This window comes from Protopterus annectens, chromosome 6.part0 (genome assembly GCF_019279795.1).
Source record: "Protopterus annectens isolate FY-2018-M chromosome 6.part0, PAN1.0, whole genome shotgun sequence".
In the NCBI taxonomy this organism is placed as follows: domain Eukaryota; kingdom Metazoa; phylum Chordata; order Ceratodontiformes; family Protopteridae; genus Protopterus; species Protopterus annectens.
Window position 1 is genome coordinate 693,570,201 of NC_056737.1, and position 23,827 is coordinate 693,594,027.

The 23,827-nt window shown below is 37.7% G+C and overlaps 1 protein-coding gene across 4 annotated transcripts in view; it reads right to left on the reverse strand.

Annotated features, from left to right (window-relative positions):
- Positions 1 to 23,827, reverse strand: part of PPP1R36 (protein phosphatase 1 regulatory subunit 36) — a 1,152,634-nt gene that overhangs the window by 380,218 nt on the left and 748,589 nt on the right. The window lies entirely within an intron of this gene.

Sequence of the window (23,827 nt, forward strand, 5' to 3'; positions counted from 1 at the left end):
AAATAAGAGACATTTGAAAAGTTTATGACAACAGAGGCATATGGACTGGGGCATGGGATTGTAATGTCATTCTCAAAATGGAAATGGACAAAACTGCATATATTCTGAGTATTAGAAATGTTGATGGTAACTGGGGTATTGTAAAATATTGGGGACCACCAAAGACGTTATTTTTGTAAAAAATAAGGACCTATAGTTAACAGTTGTGACAAAAAGAAATGTTATATATGTGGTAAAACAGGACATGAAGCAAAAATTGTGAACTTGAATGTTATAAATGTAAAAAAAAAAAAAAACAGGACATTTATGGATGGCTTGTAAAGAAAAATAAAATTAGTTAAGTGTTATAAATCAGAGTAAAGTATAAGAACAAGAAAGGACTGAAAATGAGCTAGAAATAGATGACACTTCAGAAGAAAAGGAGATACTGAATAAGTAATGAAGGAGATGAATGAATCAGAAGTTAGTGCTGAAGAAGATATAAGCTGGAAATGGTAAGAGGAAAAAAGAATTTCACTGGTAGAAGAGTAAAAGACAGAAAAAGAAAATGTAAAGACGTTAATATAACAAAAAAGAAGAAAGGGACTGGATAAATCATTTCTTATAAGAATTTAGTATAAGATGGCATCTCCTAAACTAAGAAACAGGAAAATTAATCATTTACGAATTCTTTCAGTGAATGTTAATTGTATGAAAAATATGGGTCTATATTATAAACATGAAAGCCCAAAATAGTGAATACATCTATATCGACACATAAAGGTCAATGTACAAAAAGTGCGAAATACGTAATAGGCGAAAATGAAAACACCGAACTTATTTGCTTGGGCTGCAGGGCGGTCGTGGGGATGAGGAAATATATCCTTTTCCCCACTGTAGTGCAGTCTCGGAGTGTGCCTGCCAAAGTGTTTTTATTTAATTTTATTTAGTTAGTTTGAGCTTACTTGCATGGCGCTGTTGGTTGACGAAATACGTTTGGTGTTTTCATTTTCGCCAATTACGTATTTTGCTCTTTTTGTACATCGACCTTTATGTATCGATGTAGTTGTATTCGCTGTTTACAGCTTTGGTGGTTATAATATAGACTCAAAAATATTACAAGAAGCAAAGCAATTTTAGAATGGTGTAACAAATGTGATTTTGATATGATTATTGCAGAGGACATAAGAATTCTGATGCATGAAGGATGACTACAGACACAAAAGTATGGGATGGGGAAATAATATGGAATACAGGGGAAAAACAATGTTAAGGAATAGCAGTTTTACATAGAAGAATGGTAAATATTTTGGATGTTATATTAGTCAATATGGGAAGATTGACAGTTATACATGTAAGATGACTACAAAAAGTGTATAGAATTACTGGCATATATGCATATGTGGTTAGTAAAAAAAAAGAGAGACTATTTTCGAAAATATTGGATGGTAAACATGGATACAATAATTACAAGAGATGTCAATTTTGACTTGAGGTGAAATAAAGAAAAAAAGAGAAAAAGATGTAGAAAAGATGACTGAAGTAATAAAATGTGAAAATTGGCTGTGTGGGTTTCAGAAGGAATATGTATAATGGAAGAAAACACTATTGTAACAGGTTTCTCAGATCATCTGGCAATATGATTGGAAATATATCATAATAAAGAGCATATAAAGATAAGAAATGTATAAAAAGAACAAATGAAAAGGAATGGAATGACAAAGGAAAAAAGATATTAATCAGTTATGGAAGGATCATATTACTGTGAAAGCATTTTATATTAAGTGGTCGGAATAATGGATTACTTTTAAAAGAAAATATAAAGAGAGTTATCTATTTTGGCAGAATAAAAAAGAAAAAAAGAAAAACAGGAATGTGCTAAAACAAAGAGAAAAGATGAATAACTTAGAAAATAATAAGAGAGATTATTATGAGAAAAAAAAATAAATGCATAAGAAAAATTATGAGAAAATTAGAGAATTATTTTACAAACAAATGCATTTTTTACAAGGTAGAACATAAGTTGTTTCACCTTATTTAAGTAAGACAGTGGAGGAGGATAGTAGTATAATGACAGAAATGAAAGATAAAGAAGGTAATATAAGAAAAAGTCAGCAACAAATTACTTAAATCGTTGTAAGATATGTGGAAGAAATTTTTAGTTAAAAAACACAGCATAAAGATATGGGAGGTAAAAACCATTCTGAACAAATTAATAAAGAATTTTAAAAAAGAAATCTCACTATATGAATCAGAAAAAAGTGTTTACATAGATAAATGTAGAATCAGCATCTGGACCAGGTGGTATAGGATTTGAAATGTATAAAAATCTAGAAAGATGGCAGAAAAATGACTTAATATGTATATTCAATGGATGATTAAATGAAGGATTAAAATATAAGGAAATGTGTAGTGCAGTATTAAAAATTTAAAATTAAAAAGGAAGAAAAAGAAAATATAAAAAACTGAAGAGTAATAGTTCTAAACAATACATAGTATAAGATATTTATGAAAATAATATAAAAGAGATTTGAGAATAAGATGCAATATATGATGGAAGAAAGGGTATGTGGTATAAAAGGAAAAGGATGCGAAGAATTATGAATTATAGTGAGAGAAACTATAGATGACATAAATAGAAAGAAAGAAGATATAAAAAAAAGAAGTTATGCACTCACCATAATGTTCCTTGTCTGTTGTCCTTGATCTCGCCTTCCGTCTTGCTGTTCGTGCTTGGAGCCAATCCTCGGCTCTGACTCAACTGTATACTATAGCTCAAGAGCTTTTACTGGCTTGAGGCTAGCCCCTATCCCAGCATGCCTAACGGTAGTTACCCAGATCTCGTTTGTGATAACCCAACACTAGACCATATAAATAGAGAAGAGATATACTCTACTTTACATATCCGATGACACCTACATATAAAGGTGAGACCCCTCCACAATAGTAATAGTATAGACTGAGACTAACCATAAGGTATGGTATAAAGGAAACCCAGCCATTATAACCAATAGAACAAGGGATTCCTCTTGATCCTCCAGGAAGGGGGAAGGAGGGTGGGATGCAAGAAGGAAGGCAAGATCAAGGACAACAAACATGGAACGTTATGGTGAGTACATAACTTCTTTATGTTATGTTGTCCATATCTCACCTCTGTTCTTGCTGTTCGGTACAGCATCCTCAGCACCTGATTCTTGGGTGGCTCACTGGAAAAAACTCTTCAGGACCGTGGAACCAAAGGATGCCCTGTTCCGGGAGGCCACATCTACTTTGTAATGCGTGATAAAGGTATGAGGATTAGCTCATGTAGCTGTTGCACAGATCGAATCCAAGGGAAATCTAGCTTGAAAGGCAATAGAAGTAGACAAGGCCCTTGTTGAGTGCCCTTTAATCTTCCCTGGAAGTTTTTGTTTATGCAACTTATAGACATGTTTTATAGTGTCTGAAAGCCACTTTGATAAAGTCACCTTTGAGACCGCACAACCTCTTTTATTGTCCGCAAAGTATATGAACAATTGGTCAGATTTTCCAAAGTCCTTGTTCCTGTGTAAATAGAAATGTAACGGTCTATGAATGTCCAATTGATGAAGCTTATACTCTACCTTGTTGCCATGATTAGGGAAGAACACAGGAAGCTCTATGGATTGATTCAAATTGTAGTCAGAACATACCCTGGGTAAGAAGGAGGAGTTGATTCTGAGAGAAACCCAATCTTTATGGAAAATCAAGTACGGGGGATGAATAGATAAGGCCTGTAATTCTGAAACCCTTCTAGCTGAGGTAATTGCAACCAAGAAAAGGGTCTTCCAAGTCAGAAATATGAGATGACAAGACACAGATGGTTTGAAGGGAGGAAGAATCACAGCGTCTAAGACTAAATTTATATTCCAAAACAGAACGTATCTACCACTGCTAAGGTGCTAGCTAGTAAAGTAAAAATGCAAAAAACAAACACGCTGCACCGCCATGACTGAATTCAATGTATGTCAGATAAAAACAAATTTAATAAAAAATTAAAAACATAATAGTAGTTCCTTAATATCCACGATAAGCACTTTCAACAATGTCTTCCTCAGATCATTCAAACAACGGGACTAAGAGTAACTTTTTAAAGGACATCTCCTGGATGTTCATGTGCAGATCTAATCATTCAAAAGGTGTTTCTCCCAATCACTTTTCTTCATTTTGCACACACCTTCATTCAAACCAATGGCATGTGAAGTGAAATAGCTCACATGAATGTTGGACTATAGGCCAATAATTAAGCCTTTAAACAGGCACACCCTTAAATCAACCAATAGTAGGTCTCCTGGCTTTTAACTCTGGTTTTAGTGGTATAACATTATTCAGACCTTGAATTGGTCTGCTCGTAAGTTAATGATCCATTTTGTCTTGCACAACTCCATGCGATTAGTAATATCCCCTTGCCTTATTCCTGTAAAAATCTGCTCGATGACTTTGAACTTAAAGAAATGTTCGGGGCATGCATCCACATGTGCTGCTAAGGCATTGTGTATTTCTTTATTACGAATATCCCTCATGTGTCTCAAAATTCGATTTCTGAAAAGTTGATTCGTTTTGCCGACATAATATGCGGGGCATATTGTGCAGGTAGGTAAATACACAATGTTAGGGGTGACACAAGTAGCCTTTACAGAAAAATATTTCCTCTTTTTTTCTGGATGTATAAAATGATTTGAACCATCAATGTACTCACAAGCTGTGCAGTTACCACATTTAAATGTTCCTTTACGTCCTTTGATTTTTGGTTTAGGAAAGCCATCCTTTGAACACAAAATTCTTTTAATGTTCTTCTTGTTTTTATAACCGAACAATGGTTTGTCACCTACTATGTCTCTCAAATGGAAGTCTTGGGTTAGTACTGGCCAAAACTGATGCATCACTTTCTTTATTTGAGCATTGTCCGTACTATAAGTAAGCCTAATCCTCATATTATTTCTTCTCTGACTTGTATTATGTAACTTTCTGGTCGTTTGTACAGCCTCATTGCCAGTAGACTTAGGGATGTGAAAATCTTTTTCACGATAACCCTCTTTTTCAAATTTTATTCTAAAAATGAAACTTCTTCTAATTTTGTAGCTTCCTGGCTACAACATGTAGAAATTCTTGAGACCTCATTCCACATGATATTTTTTGTAATATGTCTGGGATGCATACTACTTTTCATAAGATAATGATTCCTCCATGTATCCTTTCTATGTAGTGCTATGTCTACACCTTTGTCTTTCCTTAACATGATCTTCACATCCAAAAAGTCTACTGCTGTAGATGAACATTTCACAGTGAATTTTAGGAAGTTAGTGGTACAATTTACGTACCACTAGAACAAGGAGAAATCTTCTTCTTTTCCATTCCAGAGAATAAAGAGGTCATCTACGAATCGCCCATAGTAGATAATACATTGGCGCCATGGATTAACGGAATTAAGCACATGCTCATGCTCCCATTCCACAAGGACCAAGTTAGAGTAACTGTTTGCACAGGGGGTGCCCATGTCTACTCCCCATCATAGGTTCATAGGTTCATACTAGGCTATCTGCCCTAGGGCATTTATAAGCCTAGCCAGAGTATGTTTGGCTTTCGCCACCCATTTTAAATTCATTTTGCTATGCCCTTTTTCGAGGTTAGTATACTGTGCCTCTGTCTAACAGTGACACAGAAGTGATACCCGGGGTAAACCTACGATCTCCCATCCACTCATCAAGATTCCTCTTGAAGAGAGTCAATGAGGGACTCTGCCTAACCTGGACTGGGATTTTATTCCAGAGTGAAGGGAGCCTCTGGGTTATGTATCTGTCCCTCCAGCATGTCCTATTTATTTCAGTGCTGAGGTTCAAGTCTCTTGAGCGCGTAGCTCGATGGGATTTGGATTTTCTGAGGTGCAGCATGTCCATTCATTCCGGGTTGGACAAGGCTTTATACGTCAGGCACAGATTGCCTCTGAGCAGGCGGTATGCCACTGAGTAGAGCTGGAGTTTCTTTAACCGGGCAGCATATGGCATCTGTTTGTGCCCTTTGATCCTCTTGATGAGGTACTTTTGGGGTCTTTCCAGTTGCTGCAGGTGTCTGGTAAGGTACATCCCAAAAGGGGCATTGTACTCAATTATGTGCCTGATGAGGGATGAGTAAAGCGGCACGATGACCTCCCCTGATCTAGATGTGAATCCCTTCATGATTAGGTGGGCTATATAAAATGTTTTTCTAACCACTTTGGCCACGTGGTTGTCAAATGAGAGATTGCTATCAACTTGGGTCCCCAGGTCCCTAATTACTTCTTCTGTACTTAATGGATTACCACCTATGTGGTAATTTGTGGGCAGTTTGTTTTTGCCAAAGGGGATGATTATACACTTTTTGGTGTTTAGCTTGAGGCCACGGCTCTGGCACCAGTTGCCTGTTTCTATGAGGCCCTTTTGTATTTGTTTTAGTTATGAATAGAACAGATAGAGAGGTAAATCTGAAAATGAAGAATGCAAATTACAAAATTCAAATGGAAGCTGAAATTCCAGTTATGATGTCACATGCAGATGATATTGTTATAACAACTAAAAACAGAATGGATGAGAGAATTAGTTATCTATTTAATAGACAGTTTAAAGGACAGAGGTATGATGCTTAGTAAAGAGTAAAGGAAAATGTGACATAATAAAAATAGCAGATGTACAATTTTCTATGAAAATATATCTGTTCTAGGGATAAATTTTGATAAAGAAAAAAAATAAGAAAGGATGGAATATAATAATAAAAGAAATAATTCATATTTGTATATTAAGGAAAACATACAGATTATCATATAACAATACATTTGATTAATTTAATGTTAATAGGAAAGAAAGCATATTTATCCAGCGTTGTCTTGATTCCTAGAGTATATAAAAAAATTACTAGAAATATTCTTCTCCTTTATATAAGAATTGAGATTAAATCTTGTTAAAAGGGGTGTATTATATAGGAATAAAGAAGAAGGATGATTAGGTATAATAAATCCAATAGTTTATGTTGCTTCATTAAATTTATATAAGGCATTGAATTGGTTAGATGAACAAGCATGGGAAATTACTGTTGAATGTATTTAAGTATAAGTATAAAGAATTCTGGGAAAATATAAGGAAAAAAAGAATGTTTTAATGAATAAATAGAGAATTATCAACAAAAGAAAAGAATGTAGAAAATAAAGAGTGATGAGGTGGAGGAAGATAGAAAATATTGTAGTATTATGAGGAAATATTACTGCATCAGTGCATGGAAAATATTCCAGACGTAAAGGTTAAAGCAATTAAAGAAGAAATAAGTGGTGTAGACATAAAGTTGAATGCCAAGATTTTTTGTGCGGATTAGAAATAAAGAAATTACCCATAAAGCAGTATGCCTTACAAAAAGAAATGTGAAAGAGCATGCTTGCATTGTGGAGAAGAAGAAAAAACAGGACATGTTTTCCTAAAATGTGAGTTACAAAACTGTGGTATAACTTATGTATAGAATTTTTTTGAAAAATTTCAAAAATAATGAGGATATAAATATGGATATGACTGAATATGGATATTATGAAAACATAAAAAACTGAAAATAGATTTAGATAAGAAAGTATTTTATGTAGTTTGGGTGTTATGGAATGAAAGAATTAATGAAATAATGATTAACGGAAGCTGGTTATTGTCACAAATATTAAAGAAAATTAGATTATGGTTATGGAAAATGGAGAGAGGTCAATATAAAAATATATGAATGGCAAGTTCAACATGTAAAATATGAAAATGACTTAAAATGATTGTATAAATTTAATTGTGTGTGTGTGTGTGTGTATATATATATATATATATATATATATATATATATATATATATATATATATATATATATATATATATATATATATAAATGAAGGACCTCTAATCTTTTCGATAGGAGATTGTAAGATCTTTTACATCCACCTGAGCTACTGTCAAGTAAAACAAATGGGGCCTCGGTTTAACCTCTAATCTTTAGGACAACACACTCAAGAATGCAGTACTCCCTTATGGTGCACTGAAGTGTTGGTAATGAATCTGCCAGGTATGGGAATAGAACCCACAGCCTTCTGCACCAAAGATGAATGTGCTACCTGTTGCACTACTACATATATGTATATGTATGATATCAATAACAAGCACACAAGAACAACAATGGAAAATTTAACTAAATTTAATACACAGGAAGGATATCTGAACAAAGTACAATAAACAAAAATCTGACGACCAGTATCTCAAGTAACAGAATGCAACAACAACTACAAAACTATGATAAGGGGGTTTACCACTCACCTTACAAGATGGCTGCACATTGAGTAAGAGCTTATTTCTAGCTCTCTTAGTGTGAAAACAGAAACTCAGCAGAGAAGGCCAGTAAATAAGAAGTTATGTACTCACCATAATGTTCCATGTTTCTTGTCTATCTCACCTTCATTCATTGCTGGTTTGGAACAGAGAATCAGTTTTGACTTGGCCTTATTCAAAAGCTCGAGAGCTTCCACCAGCTCGTGGCTATACCCTATCCCATGATGCTTAGGGAAGATTACTCAGATCTTGTTTGCAGAAAAAAATATAATTATTATCTCTAAACAAGCCATCATATCCAAAGGGACTAAGAAGGGATTCAGAGACATAATAATAATAAATTATTATCATTAATAAAAATTAATAATAACCAATTTGCCAGAAAACCGCCTGATCCTCAAGGAGCGAAGGCGGGGGAAGGAGGGTGGGATGCAAGAATGAAGGCGAGATGGGCAACAAACATGGAACATTATGATGAGTACATAACTTAATTTTTTTTGTCCTATCTTGCCCTCATGCATTGCTGGTTGGGACAGCGTCTCTTGCACCTTCTTTCTTTGATGGCTCAAGGGACAATACCCTTCAGAACAGTGGATCCAAAGGAGGCCCTGTTCCTGGAGGCCATATCGACTTTGTAATGAGTGACAAAGGTATGGGGCTTTACCCATGTTGCTGCTGCAAACATGGAATCCATATGTAGCCTTGCCTGGAAGGCAGATGAGGTTGAAATAGCTCTTGTGGAATGTCCTTTCACTTTTCCTGGGAGTTCTCTGTTCTGAGATGTGTATGTATAAGTGATACAGTCTGTAAGCCATTTAGAAAGTGTGACCTTAGATATTGCAGACCCTCTCTTTTTGTCTGAAAAAGATACAAATAGTTGGTCTGACTTTCTGAAAACTTTTGTTCTATGCAGATAGAAATGCAATTGTCTATGTACGTCTAACTGGTGTAGTTTATATTCTGCCTTTTTGCCATAGTTTGGGAAGAAAACAGGTAAGTCAATGGATTGATTTAAATTGGCTTCTGAACACACCTTTGGTAGGAATGATGGGCTGATTCATAAGGAAACTCTATATTTGTGAAAGGTTATGTACAGAGGGCGTATAGACAAAGCTTGAAGTTCAGACACTCGTCTTGCAGACGTAATGGCAACCAATAGTGTTGTCTTCCACGACAAAAACTTGATGTCACATGATGATGCAGGTTCAAAGGGAGGTAGAATCAATAGAGATAAAACAAAATTTGGGTCCTGTGGTGCTGGAGGTTCTTTCACTGGAGGCCTTAGTAAAAACATACCCTTTAAGAATGCCTTACAAAGTCTGTGGGACATAATTTTTAGTCCCATTTCTCCAATATGAAAGCTATAGCAGCTAAATGAACTCAAATTGTAGCTGCTGCTGCACCTTCATTAAAAAGCTTAGCCAGAAAATCTAAGACTGCTGTTATAGGGGCAGTGAAAGGATCAATGTGGTTGTTGGAAGCCCAGTGGGAAAATCTCTTCCATTTGCTAGAATATAATTTCCTGGTTGATGCTTGATGAGACAAAATCAATATATGTTTTACTGCAAGGGAAATATCAGGGAACCTGGCTATATGTGGAACTGCAGCAGCCAAGCTGTCACTTTGAGGGTTTGTATTGATGGACGGAGGGTCCCGACGGATGAGTCAGAAGGTCTGGAACTGGGTCCAGAATCCACGGCTCCTCCTGGAGATGTGGCCACAGAAAGGGGAACCAAATTTGACAAGGCCAGTATGCTGCGATGAGTATTACCCTACTTTTCAACATGCTGGCTTTCTGAAGGACCTTCAGTATCAAGGGGAAAGGGGAGAAAGGCATAAATGAGACCCTGGGGGGCCAATAGTGTACAAGTGCATCCCTTGGTGACTGCCCTGGAGGGAGATCAGGGCAAAGTAGCTGCTGCATTTGGCATTCATGGACATGGCAAAAAGGTTGCAGTGAGGCTGGACCCACTTGCAGAAAATCTATTCCACAACTTCCTGTTTTAGGGACCACTCGTGAGGCATCAGAATAGCTCTGCTGAGTTTGTCTGCTATCACGTTGGACTTCCCTGGGATGTGCATTGCTGTCAGAAAGCATTGTGAAGAGACTGCCCATTGCCATACTCTCTGTGCCTCTCAACATAGGGAGTAGGATTTGGCTCCTCCTTGTTTATTTATGTACCACACTACTGACATGTTGTCTGAACTGTAATTGATCCTAGTGGAAGGGAGTCCTGGAATGCCTGCAACACCAAAAGCACCGCTGTCATCTCTAGGACATTGATATGCAAGTGTTTTTTGTGTTCCTGCCAAACACCTTGGACAGTCTTTCCCAGATAATGCCCCCCTACCCTATCTGGGAAGCGTCAGTGGTCACTGTGGCTGCCCATTGCGGGAAGACAAATGGTCAGCCTAAAGTCAACTGAGTTGAGTGAAGCCACCAGCGCAGATCTTTCTTGCAGAATTCTGTTATGATAATCTTGTGAGACAATGGTAGATCCTGCATGGACCACTGGGAAAAGAACAGCCATAGAAGAACCCTCACATGTAGACGAGCTAGAGGTACCAAAATTATTGCAGCCGCCATGGTACCCAGAACTTTCAAAACAATCCTCGTCTGTACTTTCTTCTTGGATAAGAGGTTCTTGATTTGATGATGCAAGGTTTGAATCCTCTCAGGGGGAAGACTGGCCAACATTTTTCTTGTGTCTAAGTTTCCCCCTATAAATACGATATGCTGTGATGGCAACACAGCAGATTTTTCGAAGTTTATTGTGATGCCTAGCTGAGAGCAGAGATGAATAGTTGTGTCCCTTGCTCTTGTTAGTAGTTGCTTGGTGGTGGCGGTTAGGAGCCAGTCATCTAAATATGGAAACACCTGGAACCCTAGCCACCTGAAGTGAGCCGTAACTACTACCATGCATTTGGTGAACACTCTGGGGGCTGTAGTGAGAGTAAAGGGCAGAGCTCAAAACTGGTAGTGACTGCCTCCCAGCCAAAAGTGCAAATGTCTCCTGGATTGCCTGTCCATTTTATGTGGTAGTATGCATCCTGGAGATCTATACAGCACATCCAATTGTCTTTCCCCAGAAAGGGGAGTATCGACTGTAGTGTTACCATCCAGAACTTTGACTTCTTGAAAGATTTGTTTAACTTGCTGAGATCCAGGATGGGCCTCCAGTCCCTTGTTTTCTTTGGAACTAAAAAGAACCTTGAGTAAGTTCCAGATCCAATCTAGTCTGCGGGGGCATTTTGGATGACTCTTTTTTTTCTATCAACTTTTGTACTTCTGAAGTTGTGTAATCCCTTTGACTGGGTAGAACATCTGGGACTAGTTGTTTTTCTAATGGGGGAGAGGAAAAGGGTATGCAATAGCCTCTGGATATGATCGTCTGTATCCAATTATCTTTTGTTATTTCTAGCCAGGCATGTGGATACAATGACAAGCGACCCCCGACTGCCTCCAGAGACGGACAGGTGGGCCTCCTCTCAGGAGCATTGAAAGGGTTTTCCAAGGAAGGAAGGATTACCTGTCACCCTGGTTCTATGGACCCCCTCTGCCATGTGGTCGGCGTCTTCCATTGTTACTTCTCCCTCGCCCCTGGGGAAGAATCATCACGTGCATCCGGGAAAGTTCTTTGGAACATACAGAACCCCTCCCCCCCCTTCTGGCCTTTGGGATAAACTCTAGTAGGAAGGGAGAAATGGACTCTAATGGCAGACAGAGTTTTTCCCTCCTGCTCGCACCTAGTTAAGGTCTCTTTAACTTTGGGCCCGAACAAAGATGAGCCATCAAAAGAGGCGTTAATAAAGGAAGACTTGAAGAGTTCTGCAAAATCACATAAGGGCATCCAGGAATGTCTCCTTAAGGAAATTCCTGTACCTGCAGCCCTACTCACTCCATCAGGCACTTAGGAAATAAGTAGCATAGAGGAGTTTACCACAGAGTTTAAGGTGAAGCGTTGGGAGGAAACCTTATCCGAAACCCCTGCAGCTACAGTACCTTGAAGGGTATCTCCTAGTTCCTTCAGAAATCCCTTTGTAGTCTAGTGAAATGGGTCAGATAGTTCAGCGATCTAAGGGTTAATGCAACTAATGAAAACATATGCTTTCCATAGATGTCTCTGACAATTCCTTCTTTGTGGCTGCCACCACCACTATAGCATCTACCGGGACACCCTTGCTAAGGAACTCCTTTTCCGAAGGCACCATGATGAATTTATTTGGCCTCCTAGGAAAAGGTTCCACTGAATCTGGAGAGCTCCAAACCTTTTGACTAACTACATTCATTAACTGGTCGAAAGGCGGAAACACCAAGAGGTGGAAGGGGAAGACCTAAAAAGCCTCCAGGTACACCGACTCATCCTCAGAAGGGTTACTGGGCTTCCAGCCACCTCTCTGTTTAAGGATCTCTAGGATGTCTGCAAAGGAGACATCCTCAGAGGGTGACTGTGGGGACCTTTCTGACTCATCGAGGTCAGTGTATAAGGTGATGGACTGCTCCGGGAATTCTAGGTGCTTCCTCTTGCACAACCTCTTCCAATGGACCTCCTCAGAGAGGTAGTCTGGAGAGGTTCCAAAAGAAATAGTTTCACCTGCTGGGACATCCTGACACTTAGGCTCTCTACGCTTGGAGAGCGATGGGGTTGAGACTGACACTGGCACTTTTGGGGGAAGAGTATCTGGACCAGTGAGCAGAGCAGTCTGAGGTGACAGCACTCTCTCCATCAGCTCGAAAGCCCCCTCACTCCACTTTGAGGAGATCCATGGCTTTGAGGAATGAGAAGACCAACCCTGAAGCAGAGCGGTTGGCTCCGAAGCTGATATTGGAGCCGGGCTCAAACGCGCAGAGGACCAGAGAGGCAGAATCGGGTCTGACAGCTGTCCGATCTGATTCCCCTCACTGGACCCGAAAGGAGAACGTTGGCTCCTAGACTCCTCAAATTCGGATGGAATTAAGGAAGTCAGAACAGTTGTCTGAACCAAAGATCCTGTAGCAGGTTTCGGTCCCGACAGTTCCACTGCGATCGGGTCCAAGCTATCCAGCTCCAAAACCCCAGATCGGGTCAGAGGAGTAACTAAAGAAGGGGAAGTGGCTTTTGTCGGCTCTGGTTCTCCCTGGGTCTGAGTACACAAAATTTTAGCTAGCACCGGCGTCCATAGGATTCTCATCACCACCCGCTCCAAATCATCATCTGATAAACTTCTGGAGGATCAGGAGGACAAGGCTGGAGTCCTCATTGTCTGCAGAAGTGGAGACCTCAAATTTGGAGATACTGGCTCAAATACAGGGGACCAACTCCAAACCTGGAACTCTGTTGGCTCCAAAATCACAATTGGTGCCGAAGAGGGAGATTTTTTCAGAACTAAGAGCCCTTGGTTCCGAGATAGATTCTTTAGCCATTTTTGTGGGTCGCTCCGAAGATGAAGCCAAAGATGAAGTCATTTTCCCTAATTTCTCTGATCTAGAAGAAGAGGATTTGTCAGAAGATTTAGTAATCTGAGTCCCTTCTAAGGCCTCTGCAAAGGGGGTTTTTAACATGCCTCTCACAATCAGTTTATTTTTACGCTGCATTAAAACTCTGGAGCTAAAGGCGTGACAAAAGGAACAGGACTCTTGTAAATGATGGGCACCCAAACAGTACACACAACTGGTATGCCCATCTGTCAGAGACATCTTCTGACTACACTTGTCACATTTCTTGAAACACAAAGGTTTCGACTATTTAGGATCCTTTGACATGTTTTAAATACAAACAACAACCAACAAAAAAAAATAGAGAAGCAGTAGCAGTCTCAACAAGGCTTTTTTTTTAAATAGATTTTCAATCAACTAAGCAAGGGGAAAGAGAAGTTCTCTAAATAAAACAAACTACTCCTACTTCTTCTTCTTCTTCATCTTTCGGCTTTTTCTCGGTTAGGGGTTGCCACAGCTGATCACCTGTCCGCTCATGATTGGCAGTGGAGTTTTACGGTGCCAAGGTGCCAGCCTGGCACCCAACCTTCCACAGAAGGTGCGCGCGCGCACACACACACACACACACACACACACACAAACTACTCCTACTAACAGGAAAAAATTATGGAATAAGGAAAACGATAAAGGGGGATGGCCTTCTAAGTTAAATAGGCAGCAGGGAGCCCTCTAAATTAAATGAGCTACCCTGTAAGAGGGGATTAACCAAGCAATCTAACTAAAAACGAGCCTGGAAGCTGGGATAGGGAAGGTTCAATAACAACAGGCCTAAAGAAAAAACAACGACCAACACAAAAACCAGCAAACAGTAGCAAACTAAGCAAACATCACTAAAAAAGTATTTCAAAAGTTGAACAACAACAGTAAATACTAAGTTTTATCAAAACAGAGCAAAAGGAACACATATATATATATATATATATATATGTTATTTCCACTTAGCCAGAGCCTGCATGGAAGTCACCCAATCTTGTTTAGCGGCAAACGAGATCTGGGTAATCTTCCCTGAGCATCATGGGACAGGGTATAGCCACAAGCATAAGGCTGAGTCAGAACCGATTCTTGGTTCCGAACCAGCAATGAATGAGGGCGAGATAGGACAACATAACATCCTGTGTTTATGGGTAAATTTCAGTAACTGGCTATTAAGTGCATTGCCTGGATGCGAGGAATAAAGAAATACAGAAGACCTGGAAAAAAATCAGCTACAAAAAATGACAGAGAAACACTGACTGGGAAAAGTTTGGCAACTGTTCAGCAAAAAGCAATGCAACCTTCAGACATGACTTCCAGTAACCTGCAGGAAAATATAAGAGAACTGCATACAGACCTGGTTAAAATAAACAAAATACTGATGGCATACATCAACACAAACAACAAAAAGGTGGAAAAAATGGAAGAAGCTTTAAACAGATATTCAGATGAGATGACAAAGCTGCAAAAATCAGTGGTAAAAATAAAGAAAAGGCTGGCTGAATATGAAACTGCTCAGGAAGAGATGTTTCAAAAAAACAACAGAATTTGAGGACTGAGCACGTAGGGAAAACCTGAGATTTTTTGCTATACCAGAGAAGATGGAAAGAACAGACTGCATTAAATTTATGAAAGTACAAATAAGCAACTGGACTGGTATTCCACAGCAGGAGTTGTTAGGTGAAAGGGCACATCATGTGTATGCTCTAAACCTGGCTATAAGAAAGCAACCTAGACCTTTAATAGTAAAGATGCAATCCAACCAGCAGGAGTTGATTCTGACAAAATGGTGGCAGAAGGACAAAGTACTAAAAGTGGGAGACAACAGAGTGTTTGTGGAGAATGATTACTCAGTGCACATCAGACAGAAGAGGAGCAAATTTATTCCACTATCCAGGGAATGTCGAGATGTAGGTGTGAGATTCAAACTGCTGTACTCAGCTGTCTTCAAGGTATTCTTCCCTGGAGGGAGAAAATCATTTTTTGAAGTACATGGTAAAGAGGAAATACAAAAGTTTGTCCAATAAAAAGTAAGCTGTGAAACAGAAGGATATTCTGCTTCTTGCTCTTCTGGTAATAAAGATCACGGAGATACTGTACCTGTGAAACCCTTTCAAATTTTCAATGGAAAATGTTGGAGAGAAGGAAGGGAGCATGACAGTTGACTAAAAGAATCGTGTGTACATTGGAAATGAAGCAGAGACAGGATTTCAGGGATGAACAGTAACAAAACCAGTAATTTAATATGGGATTACAATGCAATAATTACATTTGTGAAGTATGACAGAACAAGAAAATCTGGAAATATTGTACTTTTTCAGAATCTTTTGGACTTGGGGGGACTCTAAAACATATGCCCTACTTCATGGCATTAATGTTCAGAAAACAGCTTTAGGGAGGGAAAGAGGAGGGAGAAACTTAACTGTAAGTAAAGATTTGTTTCCTTAAATAGTACCAATTTTGTGGCATGTGGTTTTCTTTACATGCTATAAAGTATTTTTTTCAGTTATTTTTAAGTGTAATGGGGATTGTAAACAAGTACTTCTGTTCTTTTTTTATTTTATTTTCTTTCTCCCTTCTCTCTCTCTCCTTGTTCAGTTTTAAGAAAGGTAGCACTGCACTGTAAAAAAAGTCTAGTTAAAAGGCATGATAAATGAAAAAATAATGTCCTTTTCCTCATTCTTGCAAGGGGTAATGACTGGATTAAAAACCTTAGATTAAATTAGTAACAAGTTTTAAGAGAGAGCAAGTAAATGAAAAAGAACAATGAATATTATGAGGCTTTTTTCTAGCAAATACATGTATGCTCAGTAACAATTTTGTAGCTAGTCTTCAATTTTCCATGGAAACAATCTGATAAAGAGAAACTAGCTGCCTGGTTCTTATGTCTTCTGATAAAGAGAAACAGACTACAGTCTGGTGGAGAATGATTGGCTGAGGAAAAAAAAAGAAAGGAGAACTTGGCTAGGAGATAATGTTCTCTGAAAGCATCCAGGGGCTTTCAAAATGTAGTTCATGTTCTTAGAAAAAATCAGCACTTAGTAGAAGCACAGACTGCACCATGCATATTAGCATGGATGACATTTCTTTTAGGTTAACTCAAGTCCATGAGTGTAGCTGTCAGGTTGGAATTTTTGTTCCTATTTGGAGGGTAAAACTTCAATATTTGAAGGTTTATATAGTTTTGTGTGTTAGTATTAAGTTAATAGGTTTTAAAGAGGTATTAGGGGTATGTGTGTTTTTTTCTTTGAGGGCTTTCAATAGAACAAAAAGTTTCATAAGATGTGATGTAGGCTCAAATGCATATGACAAGAAACAACTGAATAAAAAGTACAACCTCCCAAACAACAGTGTATGCATGTAACATGAAAGCTGGAACTAGGCATTTAACAAAAAAGACTTTATACATAATAGGTGGGAATAATAACTTTTTTAACATGATGCTTTCTTTGATGTCTTTAAATGTAAATGATCTTATAGATACATATAAACAAGAAAGAGTAGTTAACTATATTTAAAAAAGTAGACTGTAAATAGCTATGTTACAGGAGACACACTCAGGAAGAAATGAAGATGTGAATTTTGATAAAGAAACATTTTCAGGGTGGTTATTCAGCAGAACACCTGGGACAAAAGAAAAAAAGGAATACTTATATTAATTGCAAGAGGAGCACCAGTAGTGGTAGAAGATAAAAAAGAGAATAATGGCAGATTTGTAGTGCTAAGGGGCTACTGCCAAGGGAGGAGGATTACAATGGCATGTATTTACATTCCACCTAAAACTGCTATAATGGAGTTTAAGAAAATTCTGGGAGAAATAATCAGTTTTCAGCAAGGGATATTACTTATTGGTGGAGAAGATGTGCCTTGGGGGCCTAGAAGGGGAAATATAACAAAGGTGGGTAGATTTTTGAAGACATTTATGAAAATATTTGGGATGGAAGATGTGAATTTAGTAATAGTAGTTTGGAGTGAATTTACATATTATTCCCCAAGATACAAAAACTGGGGTACGCTAGAAAGAATTTACATTTCACGGGAACATGTGCATTTAATTGAAGGTCTTGATACCCAGCCAATAACTATTTCAGATCATGCGCCAATAATAGCTAAAATAAAACACAGGGTAATGAAATAAAAATGAGACACTGGCACTTTTGAATCTAGCTGTTGAAAAGAGAGGAATTTAAGGAATGGGTAGTGGAGATTATTCAAGTGTTGTTAGAGAGGATAGAAATTTCTTCTGAAAATATAGCTAGGTAGTGGGATCAAATTAAGGTGGAGTTTAAAAATAGGGTGGAAATAAAAGAAAGGGAGTTATGGTTAAGAAGTAACAAGAATTATTTAGATGGACTGACAAACTCAGGAGCCATTGAATGGCAATAGTGATAATGTGAAGGGTTTTCCAGTGGTTCCGCTTCCAATAATGGATTACCATCTGAGACAGAGACTTCAAAGCAAAGGAAGGAAGAGGTAAACTATGTCCACCAAGAGTCAAGAAGAATGGGTGAAACAGAAGAGATGGACTTAAATACACACTGTCTTGTTTTTAAAATTTCTGGACATCACCTAAGCGCTACAGATGAGTCATTACTCCAAAAAGATCTGTCTATTCCCTCACTAAATATGAAACCTTTATATAACTTAACAAGTCAAGAACGTGAAGCCCTTACCCTGTTACAGAATAATGACAATATCATTATTAGACCTGCTGACAAGGGAGGTGCCACAGTAATTATGGATTGTGAAACTTATGATTCTAAAACACTTTCTATGTTGTCTGATAATGAAATGTATACTCCTTTGACTATAATAGAATTAGATTATGCTATTAAGATTGTACGAGTGGACCTTATTGATACGTTAATGAACAAACAGATAAATTGTGATTTATAAAGATATTTTTTGGTTAAGACTCCTGTAGTTCCTATTATTAGAGGTTTGCCCAAAGTGCAGAAGGATCAGTTAGATCCCCCCCCCTCAGACCTACAGTTTCTAGTAGGGGTTAGTTCACTGAGCCGGTGTCAATATTTTTAGAGAAACATTTACGACCTATAGTATGTGTTACTGATATGGTTTTAAAGGACACAGAGCATTTTCTTTCATCTTTATCAGAGTTTATCTTTTCAGACAGATATGTCCCTGATTTTATATTAGTTACACTTTATGTGATGCCTTTATTTACTGTCATACTAATGTGGAGGGGGTAGACTATATTAGACATGTTTTATCTAATACTGAAAATGCTTCTCAAGAGAAAGTTTTGTTATACTGTATGCTATTAGATATGGTGTTAGCGAACAATGTCTTCTTATATAATGGCAAGTATTTTTTGCAAAGGAAAGGTGTAGCTATGGGCACGCATTGTACTAACTCCTATTCCAACCTTGCTATGGCATATTGGGAAACTACTCACATTATGGCTAACAGTACATATTCAAGATTAGTTTTATATTATAGGAGGGGCGGCCACCGTGGTGCAGCGGTTAGCATTGCCGCCTCACAGAAAGAAGTTCTCCAGTTCGATCCTCGGCTGGGGTGTCTTCTGTGCAGAGTCTGCATGTCCTCCCTGTGGTCGGGTGGGTTTCCTCCAGGTGCTCCGGTTTCCTCCCACATCCCAAAGACATGCTGTAGGTGGACTGGACACTCTAAATTGGCCCTAGGTGTGAGTGTGTGCATGTGTGTGCCTTCTGTGGAAGGTTGGGCGCCGGACTTGCAACTCAACACCGTAAAACTCCACTGCCAATCATGAGCGGACAGGTGATCCTCTGTGGCGACCCCTAACTGGGAAAAGCCGAAAGAAGAAGAAGAAGTAGTTTTATATTATAAGAGATTTGTGCATGATGTATTTCTTTTATGGGGTGGTACAGAATGTGAATTAAGAAATTTTATCACATTTTTAAATACCACTACAAACTTCTTACATTTTACAGGCAATTGGTCTAGGAACAGGATAGATTTCTTGGATGTTAATCTGAGGAAAGAAGGAGATAATACTTCTACCAAGATTTACAAGAAAGAATATAAGAGAAATAACCTTTTAAACTGGGAGAGTATGCACCCCACATATTTATAAAAATATTCTAGGTTAATAAGCCCTAATAATGACTGTATGGTAGCACTGAAGAACTTAGAAAAAGATTTTTTATATAGAGGTTATAAACCCACTGAGTGTTCCTTGTCTATACATGATGACAAGATAGATAGTGCAAGGAAGGGCAAACCTTTCTTTAGAAATCATAAAGCAGACACTGTTCATTTGAAAAAATCTACAATGGATGGTCTAGACAGTTGCAGGATGGTTATTCCTTATACTAGGAATAATGGAGCTGTATGAAATGTTATTTATAAGAATTGGAAGATATTTATGGCAGATGATAAGCTTAGTGAACTTGTTGGTGAAACACCTAGTTTTCCCTATAGAAACAATAAATGTTTGAAATGGTTGTTATGTTATGAAAATACCAACATAAGTAAGCAGAATATAATATCTGAGAGGGTAAGAACTTATGGTTGTAGAAGATGTAATTTTTGTTCCTATGCAGGGAACACAAACAGATTTGTCCATCCAACCACTGGAAAGGTATATGAGTTCCATAACTTTGCTGATTGTAAAACTAGAGATCTAGTATATTTGGCCTATTGTGTTAGATGTCCAGCTTTTTATGTTGGGAAAACTAATAGGACCATAAGAGAACTTGTTAGGGAACACATCTATGCCATCAATAAGGAAGATGGAACTAATGCCTTAGCTAGGCATGTTTGTGAGAAGGGGTTGACACATAAATTCAGATTTATAGTTTTAGAGCTAGCGTTTAGAAGCCCCCGCTTAGGTAATATTAAGAACATGCCAGAAAAATTGGAGGCTAAATGGATTATTAGACTTCAAGCTGATAAGTATTTCAGCTTGAATGATAGAGTTTCACTGAAACCCTTTTAAGTGGAGAGACCATTAAATAAGTGAGTTAATAGGGTCAGTGTATAGGGACATATTTACTTTGTTTTATTTTGTTTGATATTTCCTTCTTTATATATGTTTTTTATTGATACTTTTATACACTGTGCATTAAATGTCATGTTTGATAAGATGGATGGTGCAGTGGTCCAGAGATAGCATTGTCGCCTCAAAGTAAGACGTTCTCCAGTTCGATTCTTGGCTGAGGTGCCTTCTGTGCAGAGTCTGCATGTCCTCCCTGCGTTCATGTGGGTTTCCTCTGGGTGCTCCAGTTTCCTCCCACATCACAAAGACATGCATCTGGAGCATTTCTCCCCATGAATCTGCTGAAAATTGCCTTTGTTCCAAGTCAGACTTTCTCAGTTAACAAATGTTAAATAAATAAAAATAAAAAATATTTTATAAGAATTTTCTTTGAGAGGAATATTTGACCTTAAGAATTTAACATCTTTTGCATATCTGATTAATTCTTAATGGTTCTGGCTTTACTACTGGATTTTTTGAAGCTCTTGTTTTATATTTAAATGGTTGTTTTAATGTGTTTTTTTATTAGAGTCTGAGCAAGCGTCAGTTTTATGTGAAAGCGCCTACTTTGTAATAAACAGTTCCACTACAGTCGTGTTTGTCCCTTTCTTTGTTATTTTGGACAAAAACTTTTAGCAGAACGACCCAGGCTACAGAAAGTAGAAAGGGCTGTCACCAAACTTAGGGAGCCTATAACAAAGAAGATAACAAGAGATCCTGTAGAGGTATTAGAAATATTTCAGAAATTCTATGAGAGTCTCTATAAAGCAGAGAAATATGAAAATCAAGAAAAGATATAAGTGGAAATGTTTATGAAAGCATTAAATATGCCAAAGTTAGTGGTAGATGAGGCTCAATTACTAACACTTAGGCTAGGAGGAGATGAGATAAAAATTGTGATGTATAACCAATCTACATGAAAGTCCCCAGAAGTAGATGGCATTTCTGGGGAAGCTTGAAAGCTAGGAAAAAAACTGATAAAGATCTGGAAGGTTTTGTTTAACAGTGTTTTAAGAGGAGGAGAAGTACAACCATCCTGGAAGTAAGCAGTGGTACCTGTAATACCTAAAGAGGGTAAAGATTCATCAGATCCAGCTTCATACAGGCCCATTTTCATACTAAACCCTGATTATAAAGTGTTCATGTCTATAACTGCTAAAAGAATGGCAAAGGTAATGCCAAAACTGATAAATTTGGATCAGTGTGGTTTTGTGGAAAGGAGGCAAACATCTGACAACATTAACAGAAGATGATGATCCAGAGGGAAGCAGAATGTAAGAAAATAACATTGTTGTTGGTGGGTCTTGATGCAGAGAAATAATTTGACAGAGTAAGCTGGGACTTTATGAACAGGGCAATGGAAGCATTTGCATTTCCTGAAAAAAATATATGGTTGATTAGGAGAATATATGAGGGATCGGAGGTGAAAATGAAAGTGGGTGGGGTCCTCTCTAATAATTTCTGCTTGAGCAGAGGAACCAGGCAAGTATGTCCTCTTCCCTCTTTATTATTTGCACTATATTTAGAATCACTGGCAAAGAAAATAAGGGACTCTGGAATTCAAGGATATAATTGGTATGGTAATCGAGAAAAACTGTCTTTATTTGCAGATGATATAATTTTGTACCTGACAAAACCAGAAAAAGACATTACAGTGTTGTAGAACATTTTGAGACAGTTTCAGTTCTTTTTGGGATACAAAATTAATGAAGCTAAAACAAGGGCAATAGCAGTAAATTACCTACCCACACATGAACTATTTCAGTAATACCCATATTTATGGGGACATGATAAAATGAAATATTTAGAAGTATGGATTAAAAATAACTCTAGTGTGTCAGCTAAAGATAAGTTGTAGGAGACTAAGCAAAAGATAATACAAAAACTGAGAAAATGGAAACTTTGTTATACAGATGTGGATAGTAAGATACAACAGTTAAAATTATTTTAGACCCTTTATTCTTATACACAAGTCAGGCATATTTTTATCAACCAGAGGAGAAGTTGTGGGTAGCAGTTAATAAAGAGCTGAAGGACTTTATCTGGGTGGGGAAGATGGCAAGAGTCAACTGGGATAAACTGATTCTTCCAGTAGAACAAGGTGGATTGGGATTACCCAATTTGAAGGGGTATTTCACAGCTACACAGTTAAGACTCCTATACATAGCACAAGCAGAAAACTATAATTCAAAGTGGAAAAGGATGATGATGAAATACAGGGGAAGCTGAATAAATAAGGAGAATAACAATAATCATGCATAATATTATATCCATAAAGTAGCAGAAAGTATTCTAAGAACTAAGCCAACACATGAATGCAGAAATGAGATTCTGCTGATATGGATGACTACAATTAGGGTTACAGACAATAGGCAAAATGGGGCCAGAATTTATTGGAGAAAACTGGCAAAAGAACCAAATATTGGGAGCAAATAACCAGAAAGGGAAAGATGATAGAATGGGAAGATGCCAAGAATTTACTTGGACTGCAGGTTAGAGATTGCCTTCCCTATCAGGGATTGATATCAGAGTATAGGCAAAGAGAAAGAAACAAGGGGGTCCTAAATGAAAGACCAGCAATGGTAGAGTTTTTAATAGAATCTAGAACACAGGCTGCCATTAAAAAAGGCATAATTAGTAAAGTATATAAAATATTGCATGATAACTATAAGAATCAATCAGAGAAGGTTATAAAGGATTGGGAAGAGAGACTGGATAAGCAATTCACAAAGATATAATGGGAGAATATCTGTATGTCTCCCAAATATGCAACAAAATTTAGAAGATTTAGGATTTTTGCCTGGAAATGTTTACATAGATATTTTTATAAACCAAGTAGACTCCAGAGAATTTTTTCCTGAGGCAGACAGTAAATGTTGGAAATCAAAATTTAAACCAACTAGTAGTGAATATAGTAACAGAGGTAAAACAACTGGAATTGATATCTTTAGAAAACGGTATGAGAAAACTATGTAGGAAAAAATGGGAATTGTGGGAACAATACATACAAGGGAGCCATGAGGTCTAAAAGGTGGCAGGACTTAAATGAGCTATGTAATGTCTGAGTGAGAAAGATTGGGTAGATTA